This window comes from Ascaphus truei, chromosome 5 (assembly GCF_040206685.1).
Source record: "Ascaphus truei isolate aAscTru1 chromosome 5, aAscTru1.hap1, whole genome shotgun sequence".
NCBI lineage: Eukaryota > Metazoa > Chordata > Amphibia > Anura > Ascaphidae > Ascaphus > Ascaphus truei.
Genome location: NC_134487.1, coordinates 301884206 through 301907174, shown reverse-complemented (window position 1 = coordinate 301907174; position 22969 = coordinate 301884206). Strand labels below are relative to the sequence as shown.

The 22969-nt window shown below is 42.3% G+C and overlaps 1 protein-coding gene across 3 annotated transcripts in view; it reads left to right on the top strand.

Moving 5' to 3' along the window:
* Positions 1 to 8437: 8437 nt before the first annotated feature.
* LOC142496284 (solute carrier organic anion transporter family member 1A2-like) overlaps positions 8438 to 22969 on the top strand; it is a 55317-nt gene continuing 40785 nt past the window's right edge. Inside the window, exons 1-2 of one of the 3 annotated variants that reach the window (XM_075602940.1) lie at positions 8438 to 8493; positions 19245 to 19385. The gene's annotated coding sequence lies outside the window, so the exon portion shown is untranslated. Of the gene's footprint in view, positions 8494 to 19244; positions 19391 to 22969 lie in introns of all 3 variants that reach the window. The other 2 variants (XM_075602939.1, XM_075602941.1) reach the window with 2 other exon arrangements.

Genomic DNA, 22969 nt, shown 5'->3' with positions numbered 1-22969 from the left:
TGGGGTAACCATGTGGATGCTTTGTTCAGAGGACAGACCCTTACTTACAAGGTGAGGGGCCTATGTACCCCAGATTCCTTCTACTAACAGACTACCTGTGAACCCCGTTCTCCCAGTGGGCAGTCCTTGGTCGGACAAAACCTGACTGCCTTGTTGGAGACACTGGCCCCTTGTGGCTCATGCTTCAGATTCACCCTCTGTTACTCCTAGCCTAGGCAGGAGGACCTCCATTGTGTAAACCCCAGCTAGGACACTGTCCAAACGCTAATGGTTCTTTCACTACTTTATAGTGTTGAGGGGTCAGCAACATCGAGAGATAGTGGGTAATTCATGAAACTGCAATAGTGCTGTTTGTCATTAGAAGTTTCTTTTGCAATAGCGCCACGTTACTAAACCCCCCTCCCCGCCCCCTCCCCCCCCTGAATCAGTTTGGCTTGGGTTTGCCGCTCTTGTATACTTGTGAAATTAGACCAGTGGGAGCAGTAAGTACCTGATAATATGGAGCCCAACAGTCCTAATGTATTTACACACGTGTGATACATTTATGGTGATTATATTCTATTAACCTTTTTTATTATTTACCTCAATTATATCTGTTCAATAAATAGTCGGTTAATTTATGACACAATATTGAGAAAATATTTCCAATATCAGTATTCTCTCACCAATCCCGACTACAAGCATCCCAGGAAATACAAACTGCAAACATGCACATTATCCACCAATCCCGACTACAAGCAGGAAATACAAACTGTAAACATGCACATTATCCACCAATCCCGACTACAAGCATCCCAGGAAATACAAACTGCAAACATGCACATTATCCACCAATCCCGACTACAAGCATCCCAGGAAATACGAACTGCAAACATGCACATTATCCACCAATCCCGACTACAAGCATCCCAGGAAATACAAACTGCAAACATGCACATTATCCACCAATCCCGACTACAAGCATCCCAGGAAATACAAACTGCAAACATGCACATTATCCACCAATCCCGACTACAAGCATCCCAGGAAATACAAACTGCAAACATGCACATTATCCACCAATCCCGACTACAAGCATCCCAGGAAATACAAACTGCAAACATGCACATTATCCACCAATCCCGACTACAAGCATCCCAGGAAATACAAACTGCAAACATGCACATTATCCACCAATCCCGACTACAAGCATCCCAGGAAATACAAACTGTAAACATGCACATTATCCACCAATCCCGACTACAAGCATCCCAGGAAATACAAACTGTAAACATGCACATTATCCACCAATCCCGACTACAAGCATCCCAGGAAATACAAACTGTAAACATGCACATTATCCACCAATCCCGACTACAAGCAGGAAATACAAACTGCAAACATGCACATTATCCACCAATCCCGACTACAAGCATCGCAGGAAATACAAACTGCAAACATGCACATTATCCACCAATCCCGACTACAAGCATCCCAGGAAATACAAACTGCAAACATGCACATTATCCACCAATCCCGACTACAAGCATCCCAGGAAATACAAACTGTAAACATGCACATTATCCACCAATCCCGACTACAAGCATCCCAGGAAATACAAACTGTAAACATGCACATTATCCACCAATCCCGACTACAAGCATCCCAGGAAATACAAACTGCAAACATGCACATTATCCACCAATCCCGACTACAAGCATCCCAGGAAATACAAACTGCAAACATGCACATTATCCACCAATCCCGACTACAAGCATCCCAGGAAATACAAACTCCAAACATGCACATTATCCACCAATCCCGACTACAAGCATCCCAGGAAATACAAACTGCAAACATGCACATTATCCACCAATCCCGACTACAAGCAGGAAATACAAACTGTAAACATGCACATTATCCACCAATCCCGACTACAAGCATCCCAGGAAATACAAACTGTAAACATGCACATTATCCACCGTTCCGTGCAATTGGCCCAAAGGAATTGGTTACACGCAGAGATTGAGCCTACTGAATCTCAGGGGTGATGTGTCAGGGCAAGTTTAGAGTTAAATAGATACAAATGAAGTAATTTTAACCTTTTATCTCTTTGCGCCATTGTTTCAAGGTATTTGCTCCATGATTTTTGCCACGAGCAGTAGCTTCCCATTTAGGAGTTACAGATGTAGCACGCCTTACTGTTCTTGTGGCCGCAGAAATGCGGAAAGCAGGGCTCGATCGCGGCCTCTCTGTGACCCCAAGAACAGCAAGGTTTGTGACCCGTAAGGAGTAATGCTACAGGGGTCCATGCTTTTGAATGGGACCCTTCACTTCATGGGCCATCTGCTGAGTGAGATTACCGGGACTCACCTTTTAGCTGAGCTGCGCAGCCATCTCTGTTTCCATATGCAGCCGTGTCCCCGCAGCACTGAAGGTAAGAGGCACAGGCTGTATTTCCTTCCCCTGGAGGACGTGGGTGCCCTTATAGGGGTCTCTACATCATGACAGGGAGGCTATATGGCCATTCTTGGTTATCTACATCATCAAGGGGGCTGGACAGGACACGTAACACTGTCCAGCCTCCTTGATGTTGTAGATGAATATAGCCATATACCCTCCCCATCATGATGTAGAGACCCAAGAGCATCTATGTATCAAAAAGGCGAGTACCAGTATTGTCTCCCAGCAGATGGCCCAAAGGGATTAACTCTGCGGGTCCCATTCAGAAGCATAGAAGTGCCCAGAGGTAATCCTCCTGGGCAGCTTACTGTTCTCTGAACCGTGAGAGCTGCAGTGGCACCGGAACAGTAACTGCAGACTGCATCTGTACATGGCACACACATTATAGCGTGATTTACAGTATTAGGTTTTGTATTTGTGCAGCAATTTCTATACTTATATTTTCTTTAAAAAGGCCATCGCTTCTGCAGTGTTGGGAACTTTTCTGGCTAACAATTTATATCATATAGTAAATTATTTTTTATACTTTACCCAATCACAAACAGATAATGAAGCAATGCATGAAAATAATCTTCTATTTCAGCATTCTTTACGTTGATATATAATAATAACTTTTATTTTATATACCGTTTTCCTCCCAATGGGACGCCAAGAGCTTCACAATTACAGCATAGTGTGTGGTACGCAGGTGAGCTTACAATCTATGTTTTTGGATCCTGAGGCACAGGAAGATTAAGTGGCTTTCCCAAAGTCACAAGGAGCTGACACCGGGAATTGAACCAGTATCCCCTGCTTCATGCTCCATGCCATTGTTATCAGTCAGTGTCTTTACTCTCTGAGCCTTCTTCTACTTCAGCTCTACACACATATACACGCATGCATACTGGAATGTATGCAGTATGCACACACATATATACCAGATACATGCACCAAGAAAACACATATAGTTTACCACAGTGGCAATCAATTTATTTAATTGCAATGTGATGTATTTTATTTTGTGAATGTTTTTTTTTATGTTGCCCATTCAATGCCAGTGTGGTAATCCTTGCCCCTGTTGTGGGCATAACTTACCACAGTGACAATCAATGGGTAGAGGGGGTGGGGGATGGGGTAGTTGCCCGTGGAGGGTGGTTAGGCCTCCCAGGTAGGTAGAAGGATGGGAGATTTAACCCCTTAATTACCACAGTGGTTAATAACCGCTAAGGTGATTCAGGTGTGTAACAGGGACTTATCCCTGTTTAAATATAGCAGCATCAGATCTCTGAGAATCCAGCAGAGATAGTAAATTGCAGTCACTCAATTAACTAGTCTCCACCTGGACTAATGAGAGCTCTGTAAAAAGCCTCATGTGAGACACAGGACAGAGATTTCCTTAGCTCACATTTGGGCTGACAGAAGGAGAGCAGAGAAGCCTGCACACAGACACTGTCTTGAGCACAAAGGCTGTGCTGAGATCCAGACACCCAAAGACCTATATTTCCTGGACACAGAGGACCTAGGAACCTGCCAGAGACTGACATGGAGGGCCACCTGCTTAAGGTACTTCCTGAGACTTTGGGGTGATAGGCTGGTAATGGGAATATCCCTCCATTCCAGCAGATAGGGTCTGGGGAAGTAAGTTAGCCCTTACAAAGGGATAGGGTTTTGTTATTTTGTTGTTTATGTATGTTTTGCCTGGATAAAGGAACAGGCTCAATAAAACCAATATATAATTCCAATGTTTATTTTATTTAATTGTGTATTTTTTGTTTTTTTATATCACAAATGAGCAAAAGCGCTATTAGCCATATGGATTCTAGTGCTTTTGCCCATTTGTGTGTGGGGGGATGGGGGCAGAGGGGGTGGGTGACCGGGGCATTTAAACATATACCGTGGCTGCTTCCCCTTTCTTTCCTTCTATAATCTCTTGAGATGATGTGCATGATCTGTCTATACTGGTTGATATGTGTATGTATATATATATGTAATATACATATATATGTGCACGTGTATATATAATGTAGAGGTATACAAAGCAGTTGTCAATTTGAGTTGCAAGGAGTTCAACCTTTGCTAAATTTAGACAATAGATACTTTATCCTATATCTATACAGGCATACCCCGCTTTAAGTACACTCACTTTAAGTACACTCGTGAGTAAGTACATATCGCCCAATAGGCAAACGGCAGCTCACGCATGCGCCTGTCAGCATGTCCTGAACAGCTATACCAGATCCCTACCTGTACCAAAGCTGTGCGCAAGCGGGGAAACTATAGAGCCTGTTACACATGTGTTATTTACATCAGTTATGCATGTATATGAAGATTGCAGTACAGTACATGCATCGATAAGTGGGAAAAGGTAGTGCTTCACTTTAAGTACATTTTCGCTTTACATACATGCTCCGGTCCCATTGCGTACGTTAATGCGGGGTATGCCTGTACTTACTTATTGATCCAGAGGAAGGCAAACAACCCCCCTCCCAGTGACATACAGTATCATCCAATGGTATCTCATAAGGGAGAAAATAAATTCCTTCCTGACTTCAAGAATTGGCAATCAGATTTCTCCCTGGATCAACATCCTTCGAATGTATACTTATTTGGTATATCCCTGTATACCTTTCCTTTCTAAAAAGATGTCCAACCTATTTTTGAACAAATCTATTGTATCTGCCATCACAGTCTCCATGGCTAATGAATTCCATATTTTAACTGCCCTTACTGTAAAGAACCCTTTCCTTTGTTGCTGGTGAAATCTCCTTTCCTCATACCTTAAGGGATGGCCCCGAGTCCTTTGTACTGTCCATGGGATGAATAGCTCTTTTGAAAGCTCCTTGTACCGTCCCAGAATATATTTGTATATAGTTCTTATAGCCCCTCTTAGACGCCTCTTTTCTAATCTAAATAAATCTAATTTAGCTAGTATCTCCTCATAAATTAGAGTGTCCATCCCTTTTATTAATTTGGTGGCTCTTCTCTGCACTCTCTCTAGTTCCATAATGTATTTTCTATGGAGTGGTGCCAAAAACTGTACTCCTACTCAAGGTGTGGTCTCACCAATGCTTTATAAAGGGGTATAGTTATGTTTACTTCCATTCCATCCATTCCCCTTTTAATGCAAGATAAGATCTGGTTTGCCTTTGCAGCTACTGCATGACTTTGGGCACTAGTGCTAAGCCTGGTGTCTACAAGCACTCCTAAATCTTTCTCCATTAAGGATTCCCCTACTTAATCCCCATTTAATTTGTAAGTCGTCTTTTTATTCTTGCTTCCCAAATGCATAACCTTACATGTAGCTGCATCAAACCTCATCTGCCATTTACCTGCCCACGTTTCCAGTCTCTCCAAGTCCTTCTGGAGAGAAATTACATCCTGCTCTAATTCTATTACCTTACACAATTTAGTGTCATCAGCAAAGATGGAGACTTTGCTCTGGATGCCAACCTCAAGGTCATTAGTAAACAAGTTAAAAGGCAGGGGTCCCAGTACCGATCCCTGAGGTACTCCACTCACGACTTTAGACCAACCTGAAAAAGTTTCATTTATGACAACTCTGTTGTCTGTCCTTTAACCAGTTTTCAGTCCAGGTGCAAATATTATTACCGAGTCCAATTTGCTTTATTTTGTACACCAACCTCTTGTGTGAAACCGTATCAACCGCATGGTTGTTGGGATCAGCTTGGTGTTTCTCTCTCTCTCTCTCTCTCTCTCTCATCTAAATGATGAGGTGTTCTCTCCTGCTTCCCCTTCTGAGAGAATAAGTTATCTGCGAATATCAGGCAACCTTCATCACAGGCAGTGAGGAAAGACACCCCTGGAGGCCGCACTGCTGCAGCCTGAAGAAGAGTGAACACTGAGCGTTATCCCTTACACAACTGCAAGAACTTGTCAGCGTGGGTGTAACCCTCCTTGCCCCGGTTCTAGAAAGTTTACATCAATGTCTCTCATCTTGGCTTGCTCAGAATTGGTTACATTGCCAGGTTGCTCGATTCGTGCGGCTGGGCGATGATCGAGCAATGATGGGCGCCAGGAACTGTATTCATTCAACAGCAGCTTTGTTGTTGTAGCAATACACACCATGATCTTGGTATGGATATTACTGCACCCTCGTGCGGTGTGAACCTTATCTTCCCTAGCTGCGCCTATCTTGTCTGGCGAGGGAGGTGCTGAGACTCGATACCCTTTGCTACCTTCTCTCGGTGGCTTCGTTACGGCTGCATCATGTGGGGCCCCTGTTGGGCCTAGTGCTACTCTCCCTCTGACGGTGATAAGTCTCCCCCCTCGCAGGCACTCGTGGGCCAGCTAAGGACCCTCCGGTGGGGGCAGTCCAACTATGCTACGGCCTGTGGATCCCCCTCACTATTCACAGTGTCTGTCTCTCTGTCTCTCTCATAGGGAGAAGAAGTGGGAACCTGGTTCAATTCACAGTGTCACTTTATCTCCCTGTGCCTCAGGCACCAAAAACAAAGATTGTAAGCTCCTCGGGGCAGGGACTGTGTCTGTAACATTCCTAGGGGCTGCGTACAACGAGCTATACTGTGATTGTGAGGAAAGCACTATATGAAATAAAGTTATTATTATTTTTATTAAATAACCAAGAGAAAGATTGTATTGTATTGTATGTCTTTATTTATATAGCGCCATTAATGTACATAGCGCTTCACAGTAGTAATACATGGGTTAATCAAATAAATAACAGATACTATAAATAACAGATCATGGGAATAAGTGCTTTAGACATAAAAGTAACATTTCGGAAGAGGAGTCCCTGCCCCGAGGAGCTTACAGTCTAATTGGTAGGTAGAACGTACAGAGACAGTAGGAGGGAGTTCTGGTAAGTGCGTCTGCAGGGGGCCAAGCTTTATGTATCGTGTTCAGAATATCCACAGTGCTATTCATATGCTTCTTTAAGCAAGTGTGTCTTAAGGTGGGTCTTAAAGGTGGATAGAGAGGGTGCTAGTCGGGTACTGAGGGGAAGGGCATTCCAGAGGTGTGGGGCAGAAAGTGAGAAAGGTTTAAGGCGGGAGAGGGCTTTAGATACATAGGGGGTAGAAAGAAGACATCCTTGAGAAGAACGCAAGAGTCTGGATGGTGCATAACGAGAAATTAGGGATGAGATGTAAGGAGGGGCAGAAGAGTGTAAAGCTTTAAAAGTGAGGAGAAGAATGGAATGTGAGATGCGGGATTTGATCGGAAGCCAGGAGAGGGATTTCATGAGGGGAGATGCTGAGACAGATCTAGGAAAGAGTAGAGTGATTCTGGCAGCAGCGTTTAGGATAGATTGTAGGGGAGACAGGTGAGAGGCAGGAAGGCCGGACAGCAGGAGGTTACAGTAATCAAGACGGGAGAGAATGAGGGCTTGAGTCAGAGTTTTAGCAGTCGAGCAACAGAGGAAAGGGCGTATCTTTGTTATATTGCGGAGGAAAAAGCGACAAGTTTTAGAAATGTTTTGAATGTGAGGGGCGAATGTGAGAGAGGAGTCGAGTGTGACCCCTAGGCAGCGTGCTTGGGCTACTAGGTGAATGATTGTAGTTCCAACAGTAATGTGGAAGGAGGTAGTAGGGCCAGGTTTGGGAGGAAGTATGAGGAGCTCTGTTTTAGCCATGTTGAGTTTAAGGCGGCGGAGGGCTATCCAGGATGATATAGCAGAGAGACATTCAGATTCATTGGTTTGTACAGCAGGTGTAAGGACAGGTGTTGAAAAGTATATTTGTGTGTCGTCGGCATAGAGGTGATAATTAAACCCAAAAGATGTTATTAGGTCACCTAGAGAGAGTGTGTACAGAGAAAAGAGAAGAGGTCCCAGGATATGCCGGTATATGCAGGTTACAATGTTAACAAACCTTTTCAAAATGATTAAAATAATTACATTAGACTATTTTTAAAGGCATCAAACACCTAGTTTTAATCTACTAAACATTTTGCTGGGGTGAAATACACACCATGAAAGTGTCATAGTATTGTCATTCAATATCTTAGTCCATGATCAAAATCAAGTTCAAAGTCTAGTTCCTGGACTGCTCGTTTTCACATTGCAGGAGAGAGCTCAGGGATCGCGGTGCGTTTGTAAGTATCGTTTTATTAGTGGCTTTTCCATCGCTCACTATTTAATTTAAACATATTTATGACTATGGTGAAAATACATGTATGTATGTAATAATAACAATAGCATGTTCTTGTATAGCGCTGCTAGTCTTACATACTGTAGCACTTTACAGAGATATTTTGCAGGTACAAGTCCCTGCCCCGTGGAGCTTACACTCTATGTTTTTGGTGCCTAAGGCACAAGGAGATAAAGTGACTTACCAAAGGTCACAAGAAGCCAGGTTCCCCTGGTTCTCAGTGTCTTTACTCACTGAGCCACTACTCCTTCATGTATGTATGTCATTATTTATATAGCACCAATAATGTACATAGCGCTTCACAGCGGTAATACACGTGACAATCATATAAATAACAAACACTACAAATAACACATAATGGGAAGAAGTGCTGCAGACATAAAAGTAACATTTAGGAAAAGGAGTCCCTGCTCCGAGGAGCTTACAGTCTAATTAGTTGGTAGGAAGAACATACAGAGGCAGTAGGAGGGAGTTCTGGTAAGTGCGTCTGCAAGGGGCCAAGGTTTATGTATGAGGTGTTAATAATCAGCCATGGAGCTACTCGCATGCTTCCTTAAAGAGGTGTGTTTTAAGGTGGGTCTTAAAGGTGGATAGAGAGGGTGCTAGTTGGGTATTGAGGGGAAGGGCATTCCAGAGGTGTGGGGGAGTCAGTGAGAAGAGTTTAAGGTGGGAGAGGACTTTAGATACAAAAGGGGTAGAGAGAAGACATCTTTTACCAGAACGCAAGAGTCGGGAAGGTGTATAGCGACAAATTAGGGCTGAGATGAGGGGCAGAAGAGTGTAAAGCTTTAAAAGTGAGGAGGAGAATTGAGTGTGTGATATGGGATTTGATAGGAAGCCAGGAGAGGGATTTCAGCAGGGGAGGCGCTGAGACAGATTTAGGAAAGAGTAGAGTGATTCTGGCAGCAGCGTTTAGGACAGGTGAGAGGCAGGAAGGCCGGATAGCAGGAGGTTACAGTAATCGAGACGGGAGAGAATTAGGGTTTGATTTAGCAGTCGCGCAACAGAGGAAAGAGCTTATCTTTGTAATATTGTGAAGGAAAAAAATACAGGTTTTAGCTACCTTTGAATTTGAGAGGAGAATGTGAGAGAGGATTCGAGTGTGACCCCTAGGCAGCGTGCTTGGACTACTGGGTGAATGATAGTACTTCCAACAGTAATGTGGAAGGAGGTAGTAGGGCCAGGTTTGGGAGGATGTATGAGGAGCTGTTTTTGCCATGTTAAGTTAAAGGCAGCGGAGGGCCATCCAGGATGATATAGCAGAGAGACATGCAGAAACTTTAGTCTGTACAGCAGGTGTAAGGTCAGGGGTTGAGAAGTACATTTGTGTGTCATCAGCACAGAGGTGACATTTGAACCCAAGAGATGTGATTAGGTCACCTAGAGAGAGTGTGTAAAGACAAAAGAGAAGAGGTCCCAGGACAGAGCCCTGGGGTACCCCCACAGAGAGATCGATAGAGGAGGAGGTGTTAGCAAAAGAGACACTGAAAGTACGATGGTGGAGGTAAGAGGAGATCCAGGTTAGAGCTTTGTTATGAATACCTAGAGTATGGAGAATATGAAGGAGAAGAGGGTGGTCTACAGTATCAAATATCGCAGAGAGGTCGAGTAATATGAGCAGAGTGTAATGACCTCTGTGGAGGTCATTAGTTATTTTAGTGAGGGCTGTTTCAGTGGAGTGAGCAGTGCGGAAGCCAGATTGTAGAGGGTCTAGGAAAGAATCGGTGTTGAGAAAATGGAGCAAGCGAGAGAATACAAGACGTTCAAGGAGTTTAGAACCCCATATTATATATTAACAAGATTCTGTACACCCTGACCCTGAAAACACTTTTCAGGGAAACGGGGAAGATCTCTTCAATATCCATTTACTTGTATTACACTAAGGGAACTTTTTCACAAAAGAATGGGGAACATTTTTTTTGTGCAGAGCTTCTCCCATTAATATGTAGTAACAAAGGAGGCAGAGGGAGGTGGTGGTACAGTATATAATGCTGTACCTTTTATGGGACCAACAAGTAGTTGATATGAAGGGGCTGGCTGGCAAATGTTAGCCCCGTGGGCAAGCCAAATTAACTGGCCCAAGAAACAGGCGTCCCACGCACCATATACACAGATACGCGCACCATATGCACAAACGCACACACCAGATATACGCACCATATGCAGACGCGCACACCAGATGCACGCACACCATACACAGAGGCACATACCAGACACACGCACCATTTACACAGATACGCACACCAGATAAAGACACCATACACAGACGCACACCAGATACACGCACACCATACACAGAGGCACATACCAGACACACGCACCATTTACACAGATACGCACACCAGATACACACACCATACACAGACGCACACCAGATACACGCACACCATACACAGAGGCACATACCAGACACACGCACCATTTACACAGATACGCACACCAGATACACACACCATACACATATACACACACCTTATACATGCACCATACACAGAGGCATACACCAGATACACGAACACACACAGATACACCCACAAGATACACGCACCATAAACAGATACATATACCAGATACACACACCATACAAAGATACGCACACAAGATACACGCACCATACACAGAGGCAAATTTTAGCCCCGTGAGCAGGACAAATTGACTGCCCCAAGAAACAGACATCACACGCACCATATACACAGATACGCACACAATATACACGCACCATATACACAAACGTGCACACCAGATACACGCACACCATACACAGAGGCACACACCAGATACACGCACCATATACACAGAGGGACACACCAGATACACGCACCATATACACAGATATGCACACCAGATACAGGCACCATACACAGATACACACACCAGATACATGCACCATATACACAGATATAAAAAGTATGTGTGTTAAGTAACACTCCACCACACCAGAAATACTCGCAAAATAATATATTGATATAGTGGTACATGAGAACAGGGAGGAACCTCACACCCCCCACAAAAATCACAAATATATATACAGTGGTTCTCAGCACGCAAAAAAAACCAGACAATAGTCAATATGGAATTTAAAGAATATATTGAAAATATGCAATACAAAGCTGCCCCTAGTAAAGGCATAAAGAGTACGTCTCACCAAAGAAAGTTATACACAATCAAAAACTAAGGGAGAGGAGCGTTGGAGGAAAGCACAGGGGGGTGGAAAAAACACAAGGAAAAAAAGGAGAAGGAGAAAACTACGCAAAACAAACGTAACAGATAAAGTGATATAAACAAGGGGGGCAACGTTTCGGGGCCTAAATCGCCCCTTCTTCATACCCGTTCCCACAGACCTTGTAAGCCAATGGTACTTCCCTTATGCACCTCTATCCAAAAACAACCTCTCATCTAAATCAGAAATTAAATTGAAATATAATGCCTACACAGCTGAAATACAATGCTTATATGAGCAATAATGTGTGTTTGACAATAAAGAATTGCATAAGATATCTGGAGACTCAAAGACACAATGTATAGCACCTAGATCTACTGTATAGCGGAATGTAAGTTAAACAGCTTGTAATATTGAATGTAACACTAGTGGATAAAGTGCAGTGGAGGAATTCTTCCGGTTCGTACCGGTTCAGGAGCAAAACATAAATATAAAACATAAAACATCTCCCCCGTCTCTCTCTCTCTCCTCCCCCCCCCATCTCTCTCTCTCTCCCCCTGTGTGTCTCTCTCTCTCTCCCCCCCGTGTCTCTCTCTAGTATTGCATTGAAGTGATACATTGATACATGCATTGGTATTACATTGAAGTAAACTGTATTTGATACTTGCATTGGTATTGCATTGAAATGAACTGGTTCCCTCTGGTCTCTCTCTCTCCCCCCATCTCTCTCTCACTCTCTCTCCCCCCTCGTCTCTCTCTCCCCCATCTCTCTCTTTCTCTATCTTTCTCTCTCCCCCCTGTCTCTCTCTCTGCCCCTATCTCTCTCTCCCCATCTCTCTCTCCCCCTGTCTCTCTCTTTCTCTCTCTCTCTCGCTCTCCCCCCATGTCTCTCTCTAGTATTGCATTGAAGGGATACTTTGATACTTGTATTGGTATTGCATTGAAGTGAACTTTATTTGGTATTGCATTGAGGTGAACTGGTTCCCTTTGGTCTCTCTCTCCCCCCCCCCCACTGTCTCTCTCCCCCGTCTCTCTCTCCCCCCGTATCTCTCCCCCGTCTCTCTCTTCCCTCCCACCCCCCGTCGCTCTCTCTCTCCCCTCACCCCCGTCTCTTTCTCTAGGATTGCATAGAAGTGATACTTGCATTGGTATTGCATTTGCTGGTTTTTTTGGTTTGTTTGTTTGTTGTTCTTCAGACAGACAGAAATAATTAGGCTGAATTTCTGGGGGTTCAGACGGTGATTTGTTCTGTCTATTGGAAAAGGCTATTCTGGTTTCAAAATGATAGCCAGTTAAAGCTGCAGTGGTGTCTGCAAACTGTTGGCAGAGACCGGTCCTGCTACTAAGCATGGGGCTTCCTTTGGGGGAGGGGAGGTGTGACAGGGTGAATGAACGTCACCAGCCATATACCTGGCAAACCTATGTTTAGGCTTGCAGTGCAGCAGTGACGAGGTTAAGTTTCAGTTGAGAAGGGCTGCTTAATTAGTCTGACCCCAGCTGCATAATCAAGGAGTTTTAAAACCCCCAGGCTGTACACACATGCAGGCTAGCTGGTCAGGAGACAGGACTGAAAGACTGAAGAGATTACTGCTATAAGGTCTGTTTTCAAAGTACATGTATGATGAACTGTCTGGGTCCTGCATGCTGAAGAGAAGCTGCCTTGTTTGCTATGCTGAAAATAAGCTATTTTGTTTTTGTCTGCTGAAGAGAAGCTATTTTGTTTTGTATGCTGAAGAGAAGCTATTTTGTTTTTGTGTGCTGTATGTTTTTAAGGCTCAATAAATAAGCCTTATCAAGAGAACCCGTGTGTGTGGTTGATGTACCCTGCAACAGGAGGATCTTCACACTTGGCTGCTGGATAAAATGTGCCCATATAACCGGTGTGGGCAGCAGGCAGGGTTAGTGTAAACAGTATAGATTGTTAGGTACTTAGGTGGAATGGAGAAAAGAACCAGATAACGTGTGATTCCCGTAGGAACTTCTCCAGTGTGTGTGTCCTAGATTTTCTTGGGCTAGCAGGAGGGAACGGGGGGGGGAGGGTGACCTGACTATATCTGTCACCAACTGATAAGGTAAGTAGAAATGTAGAAAATGGTGATCACTCTGTTCCCAACAAATATTAGGGAACACGTAGTAAGCTCAAAGAGTATCTAAAAAACGGTTCCCCTTAGTCCTACATATCTTATTATATAGTAGTTCTAGTAGATATTTGAGAAATAATCTGGTTGCATTTTGTTCTTATGGTGCAAGTGTAAAACTTGGTTGCAAATCAGGGGTGAGCACCAGACTTACAAAAGATATTCCAGGCATCATCATTTGGCATTGTTCAAATCACCGTCTGCAACTTGTCTTAGGTGATTCTATCACTGAAATAAAACAGGTGAATCGCTTCAAAATGTTCATAGATAAAATATACACGATTTTTCACCAATCAAACAAAAATCAAATGGCACTTTTGAAAATTTCTGAAACACTTGGACTAAAAATGACAAAGATTTGTAGAGTTTTGGGACCAAGATGGGCTGCTTGCAGCTTAAGGTCCACACTTGGTGTATGGCGCGTTTATCCAGCTTTATACAAATATTTTTATCGACATAAACAACATTCAGGAATGGCTTCACGTCTTCGCAACAGATTCTTCATAGACGGTTTAGCATTAATGAGAGATATATTGCAAGAAATGTCCTTACTTTCTAATGCCCTTAAAAACAGAAATGTAAATTTAGTAAGAGCGGAAAAAAATGTATAAAAAGATCCATTAGGGCAGTTGTAATGCTCAAAGAAAGCCGTGGAATTGAACACATTGAAAAGAAAGTTGATCCTACCATAAATTCTGGCGCTTTTAAATGTATTGACTTTGTTGAGAATAAAAAATATGTAAATCTTCCTCGTCAAAAACTACTGGAAGCAGTTATCAGTCATATGAAAGCCAGGTTGACTGACAGTGATCACTTAAAATCAGGATATAAAGCACAAAATAGTGATAGTACAATTCATGAAATAGTAGACACACTAGAGCCAGATTGTTGGCATATTGATGAAGTTGTTGTCTCTTGGAAATCGACATCAATGATTTCCGTGACTATGTGGAAATGTTCTACAAAATCGACACAACCATGAGATTCCAAGTACTGTACAAAGGGCAAAAAATATTATCAATACCGTTGCTGTTAGTTCTGCGGAGGCAGAAAGAGGGTTTTCTACAATGAATAGTTTATATTCAGATAAAGAAGCCGCCTCACAGTTCAGAATGTCACAAATTTGATGACAATTAATATGATTGGCCTCCCTTTGGACTCCTGGGACCCCACTCCTTCAGTTCAAACGTGGCTGAGAATTAACCACACAGCCGATGACAACAGGGTGGAACATGGGCGAAAGAAGCAGTATAATGATAATCAAGTAGCAATATGGAAATATTTAAAAAAAGACAAATAAATTATTTATTTCAATCAAATAATGTTGGTTTTCATTTTTCACTATAAAAGGGCGGTACGGTGAGAGAGAACCTGTTGCTAAAATTTCTGAATCCCACCACTGAATTAAAGTGTATCACAAAAGTATCAGAATCAGTCCAAAAATCACAAACCGCTGTACTAAGGGAGAATTCCCTATAGAGCCTTACAAAAACAACAATGCTGGACACAGACAAGCACAAAGATTCTACTATGCAAAGAATAGTTATTCTTTGCTTAGTAGAATCTTTGTGCTTGTCAGCTGTGTCCAGCATTGTTGTTTGTAATATTCTATAGGGAATTCTCCCTTAGTACATCTGTTTGTGATATTTGGACTGATTCTGATACTTTTGTGATTCACTTTATCCACGTAGTGTTACAGTCAGTATTACAAGCCATTATACTTACATTCCACTATAGATCTACACGTAGGTGCTGTACATTGTTGACTTTGAGTCCCAGATATCTTATGCAATTCTTTATTGTCAAACACACATTATTGCTCATACAAGTATTGTATTTCAGCTGTGTACTGTAGGCATTATATTTCAATTTTATTTCTGATTTAGATGAGAGGTTTTTTTGGATGGAGGTGCATAAGGGAAGTATCATTGACTCAAAAGGTCTGTGGGAACGGTTATGAAGAAGGGGCGATTTAGGCCCCGAAACATTACCCCCCTTGTTTATATCACCTTATCCATTAAGTTTGTTTTGCGTGGTTTTCTCCGTCCCCTTTTTTACCTTGTGTCCCCCCCCCCCCCCCCCTGTTTTCCTCCATTCCACCTCGCCCTCGGTTTTTGATTGTGTATAACTTTCTTTGGTGAGACGTACTCTGTATGCTTTTATTAGGGGCAGCTTTGTATTGCATCAATTTTACATATATTCTTTAAATTCCATATTGACTATTGTCTGTTTTTTTTGCATGCTGAGAACCACTGTGTGTATATATATATATATATATATATATATATATATATATATATATATATATATATATATATATATATATATATATATATATATACACAGATATGCCCACCAGATAGACGCACCATACAGAGATACACACACCAGATACACACACTGGATACACACAACATACACAGACACACACACCAGGTACATGCACCATGCATAAATACACACACCAGATACACACATCATACAAAGATACGCACACCAGATACACGCACCATACACAGAGGCACACACCAGGTACTCGCACCATACACAGATACACACACCAGATACACGCACCATACATAAACACACACACCAGATACATGTACCATACACAGATACGCACACCAGATACTAACACTGGATACACGCAACAAACACAGACACACACACCAGGTACACGCACCATACTGTACATAAATACACACACCAGATACACACATCATACACAGATACGCACACCAGATACACGCACCATACACAGATATACACACCAGATACACGAAACATACACAGATGCACACACCAGGTACTCGCACCATACACAGATACACACACCAGGTACTCGCACCATACATAAATACACACACCAGATACATGCACCATACACAGATACACACACCAGATACACGCACCTTACACAGATACACGCACCAGATACATGCACCATACACAGATACACGCAACATACACAGATGCACACACCAGATACACGCACCATACACAGATACACGCACCATACACAGATGCACACATCAGATACACACACCATACACAGATACACGCACCATACACAGATGCACACACCCGATACACGCACCTTACACAGATACACGCACCAGATACATGCACCATACACAGATACATGCACCATACACAGAGGCACACACCAGATACACGCACCATACACAGATACACGCACCAGATACACGCACCATACACAGATACACGCACCATACACAGATAAACGCAACTGACAATCTTGTCAACTCTTGCAACTCTATCCTCTCCTCGTCTCTTTACCTATTTGCCCCTTCTAGGCTCTGGCACACCCATCCCTCTAATCCACGGCCTTGGCTAAATTCATAAACAGGCTCCCTTTGCACTTGCACTCGCTCCTCTGAATGCCAATGAAGGAAATTTCACACGGGCTGATATTCTACACTATAAATGGCTCCTCTCCTGTTTTAACTCCACTCTCACTCATCAACACTCACAAATCCAATACGCACCATTTTTCTCTGTATTTGACCTTCTCTTCCCACTTCTCATTCTTCTTTCACTCAAGACTTTGCCGACTACTTTAAAGGCCAAGTGATGGTATCCACGAGGAGATTCCTTCTATCCCTCCACCCTCCTGTCTACTTACACCTAAATCTCCTTCTTCCACTCTTAACTCCTCTTTTTCTGATTAGATAGTTGGATGTTTCTAAGCTGATCTGTTATTCTCCCTCTATCACATGTCCTCTCTCTTTATCAGAAATCTTATACCTATCTTAGTCCCCACTGTCACCCATATCTTCAACTCCTCCCCATCCTCTGGCATTTCCCCCTCCTCTTTTAAGCATGCACGCCTATTCTCAAAAGCACCCTAGACCTTACATGCCTTACCAACTACCGACCTGTGTCCCTCATGCCTTTTTGCCCTCCTGGACCCCTTACAATCTGGCTTTCATACAGCTCACTCAACAGAGACTGGGCTCACTAAAGTAGCAAATGATCTACATGAAACAGAATCTCAAGGTCACTTTTCCCTACTAACCCTACTCCATCTCTCTGCTGCTTTTCATACTGTTGTTTATTCTCTTCTCCTTCATATTCTAAACTCTCATGATATCTGCAACAAAGCTCAGAAATCAAAACAAAAATCAGACCTCTCCTTTTTTCTCTGTATACACTATACCACGTTGTAATCTCGTAAACTCTTTTGACCTTAGATAACATCTCTCCGCAGATGATACGCAGATATATCTACCCACCCCTGCCCTCACTTCTGCAATCCAGTCCCAAGTCTCGGATTGCCTCCTGGCTTTATCCTTATGGATGGAGCTCCGCCGTCTTAAACTTAACATGGCTAAAACTGAGCTTCTTCTATTCCCCCATAAACCTGGCCCAATATCCCCTTTTCCATCACCGTAAATGGCTCTACCATCTATCCCGTCACCAAAGCACGTTGCCTAGGAGTGACATTTGACTCTTCCCTTTCCTTCTCCCTTCACATTCACAGCATGGCTAAAATGTGATGTTTCTTCCTACATAATATTGCCCAGACCCCCCCACCCCCTTCCCTCTGTCAATCTATTGCTAAAACTCTAATGCATGCCCTTATCCTCTCCTGTCTGGATTACTGTAACACACTGCTAACAGGCCTCCCTGCCGTACACCTTTCTCCTTTGCAATCTATCAAAAATTCTGCTGCTAGAATAATTTAGCTCTTTCCCAAATCAGTCTCTGCTCATCTCCTCCTTAAATCCCTCTCCTGGCTTCCCATCACATTTCAGATCACTTACAAAGTTCTCCCCCTTGCCTTTAAGGTTCTCCACTCATCTGCTAATTCCTACATATCAGGTTGGAACTCTCGCTATGCCCCTGCTAGTCTGCTGCACTTTACTGATAACTGTCTCCTCTCCACCGCCTTCACCTTTACTGCTCTCTCTCGCCTTAAACCCTTTTCGCTCACTGCCCCTTTACCATTGGAACACCCTCTCACTATATACGCCAAGCACTTTCTCTCACCACCTTTAAGACAAAACCTTAAAACTCACCTCTTAAATTAAGCATTTAAAAATCTTGGAGTCAAGGTTACAGTCCCACACCCACAGTCGCTCCTACCAACCACTATAGCCAAGCACTGCCATCAACTGCCCTTATTCCCTCACCTGCTGTCTCTGCAAGTCTCCCAACATACAACTTAGATCTCTCTTGAAAAAGCTACACTACACCCTCGGACTCTGCATGAGTCAGGCAGTGTGTCAGGGAAACAGCTGCTGCCTTTGAAACTCCTTGCATGGTACCTCCAGCAAAAAAAACTAAGCAGCACTGAGGGGAGACTACAAGGAGAAGCATCCAATCTACAGCTCCTCTTTCCCCCCTCCCTGACTGATACTAAAGTCCTTTCAGGACAAGGAAACAACTGGTGCCTCAGAAGCTCCCTACACAGCGCCTCCAACAAACCAGCTAAGCAGCACTGAGGGAAGGAGACTACAAGGAGAAGCATCCGATCCCCCCTTCCTGACTGATACTAAAGACATTCCAGGACACGTACAGTATATATCTATATCTTTTCATTATACTACATTATGTATTATACCGGTATAGAGATGTTATAAACTAATGGGAGGTAAGGCAGATAATACCATATGTGTATTAACATCCTAAGATATTATAACAATATACTATTATCTTTACTGGTAATAATATTTGCTGTTCTCTACCTGTTCCTAATTGGTTAAGTGGCAATTTAGCATCCAGCGCAATTGGAGACACATTATGGATATAATACAATCTTCTCTCCAACCAATTACAATCACAAAACAGGTAAGCCTGTTCTTGATTGGCTAATGGCAACATAGTATCCAGCAACTGGAGACCGTATACCAACAAATTATCTTGGCTAGCTTCTGTACCTGGCCTAACAACCTACCAATTTACTTAACCAAAGTACATCTCCAGTATCTGGTTACATCCTATACCACACACTTTCCCAGTAGGCTCAAACCCCAACACCCAACACATCTCATATATATATATATAGATATATTTATCAAAAAAGAGTGCTACTGAAAGTGGCAAATGTATACAACAAAAGACAGGGGTGCCCAATGCTACATCCAATTGACAAAACATATATGGTAATAAGTATAAAGTTAAATACTTCAATAATAATATTTTCTTGGTTATTTAGTTAAACCCTTTGGCCACAGCGTCATAAGCCTGCATACCACGCCAAGGTATAACCAAATTTGCAGGTCCTAACACTACACTGTGAACCTTTCCTTTTACCTCTGTATGAGGGGGAAACAAATATGTTGGCAAGACAATCAGAGAGTTTCGCCAACGTATTTTAGAACATCTGGGAGCTATACGTAACCATCTTGACACTCCCTTAGCCAACCATATACACCAATTGCATGGAGGAGACATAACTAATCTCTGCTTTATGGGAATAGAGAGTGTCCCCCCTAACCCGAGAGGGGGTGACTGGAATCGCCTCATATTGCAGAAAGAATACAAATGGATTTATGTCTCGGGCACACTGGCACCCAGAGGTATTAATGAAGGCTTTCTATTTTCCCCTTTTATTTAAACAGCAACAGCTTGTCTTCATATTGCTGACAAGTCTCTTCTTGACTTATCATTGTGGCATGCATTCATTATACTGTACTTACCTTTTTCACCTGGTAAACATTGTAACTCATCCACATTAAGAACACTCATAAATTCTCAGACACTGTTAATACACTTTGTCTTTATAACACTTTATTGCCATTTATCTACCTTTCCTTTATTTGTTTATCAGTCCATGTCTCTCCGCTGTCATTGACTGCCTGTAAAGGAATTAAGTGGTTAAACTCAGCTGCTTTCACTGCTCGCTCGGTGATTAATGGCAATATAAATACCTCCTCCGTAGTATGCTACGTCACCACCTTTGACAAAGCGCCTCCGCGAAACGTACGTCAGGGGGGAGGCGGGACCAGACTGATGTCATGACGCACACATGCAGGGATGAGGGCGAGACGCACTGTTGAGTGACGGTCTATCCGCGAGTCGCTATTATGCAGGTCTGATTTCCACACACTTTGCTAACTGCGATCATGGGCATAATATAACCCTATACTAAGTTAGTTTCATTGTACTTGCTGACTGTGCCATGACGATGGCACAGTGAGTGATATAGCAGCCTCTTGATTTCGATACTGTTGTAGCATTATTGGAGTATTTATCTTTCTTTTTTGCTACATTTGATCTACACAGTAGCTGGCAGCTAAATGAATGTGTGTGCTACACCTGTGGTTACACCCTGTCTATTTATCTACAGTCTGTTTGTTCCTCACCACAGTTTCTCCATTGCTATGAACTACCTATGTTTGTTAAAGTGCATATATCACATATATCTTAGGAGGCTATAACTTGATACGGACCAGATCCGTGCCTCAGAGCCATTTCAACACATTTTGTGGGCTCTCGTGCAATTTATGTATCAGGATTCGTAATATTAATGTTTATTTAGCAACTAGGTAATTATCCATTTGTTGCGATCCTGTACTTAGCACTTTAGGTGCTCCTATATTAGCGGTTGCACCGTGGCAATATTGATTGTGTTATTCGAGACATTAGCTCTGGACTATCCTATACCATCTGTGGGTTTTTGTAGGAACATTCATTTGCCATTTATTTGCGAATATTTAAATGGTCAGTCTCTTGCTACCTGTTTATAATGTACAGGTTTTTAACCATTTTTAGTGCTGGACCTAGGGGCTCTCCTGTATCAATTGTGAGCTATTTCATTACTAATAAGTAATTATTTGTTATGGATTTCCCCTCCGTTTCAGTTTTGTATAGAGCACTTTGGTTTGTTTTATATGTTTAGTCACCAATGCGAGTCATTCACTGTTGTATCATTCAGTTTAGTTTAATAGTCATTTATTTTAGTTTATTTACAATAAAGTTTTACTTATTAATTAATTCATCATTACACACATTACAATGAGTGCTTGCAATAGGGTGCTCTTGTCTCCTATTTCATGAGGGGAAACAACCCCAGTGGGTCTTGTCCATACAGCAAAATGAGAGAACATCCCAAGTTAAAAAGGTGGGGAGGGGTGAGCTCTGGGAGAGGGGTCACTTACCTCCAAACAAATGTTGCCAGTTAGGAATTAAATTAACACACACATTCCCAGCACGCTCAAACCCCAACACCCCCCACATCATATATACTTATTACCATATATGTTTTGTCAATTGGATGTAATATATATATATATATATATATATATATATATATATATATATATATATATATATATATATATATATATATATATATATATATATATATATATATATATATGTATATATATATATATATATATACACGATCTACAGCTCCTCTTTCCCCCCTCCCTCACTGAAACTAAAGACCTTCCAGGACACGTACAGTATATATCTATATCTTTTCATTGTACTATATTATGTATTATACCGGTATAGAGATGTTATAAACTAATGGGAGGTCAGGCAGATAATACAATATTGTATTACCACCCTAAGATATTATACCAATATACTATTATCTTTAGCGGTAATAATGTTTGCTGTTCTCTCAACAATTACAATCTGTAACAGGTAAATCCTTCTACCTTTTCCTAATTGGTTAAGTGGCAATTTAGCATCCAGCAATTGGAGACACATTATTGATATAATATATCTATATCTTAAATCTATATACATCTACACACACACACACACACACACACACACACACACACACACACACACACACACACACACACACACACACACACACACACACACACACACACACACACACACACACACACACACACACACACACAGTATATGAGGTGGTGGGTGTTGGGGTAAAACATTCAGTGTAGGAACTTTTATGTTTTAAAAATGATCAAAAGATGAAACGTTTTCACGCATTTGCCCCCCCCCCCCCCCCCCCCCCCCCCCCCACTGATTTCCCTGAAAAGAGTTCTCCTCTCATATCTTGACCAGTATGGATGTGCTTATCATATATCCATATCAGTATGGCTTGTTATCATAATATTTTATTACTTAATATGCTTCATGTTTCAGTCAAAACACTTGTGCTGAAGCAG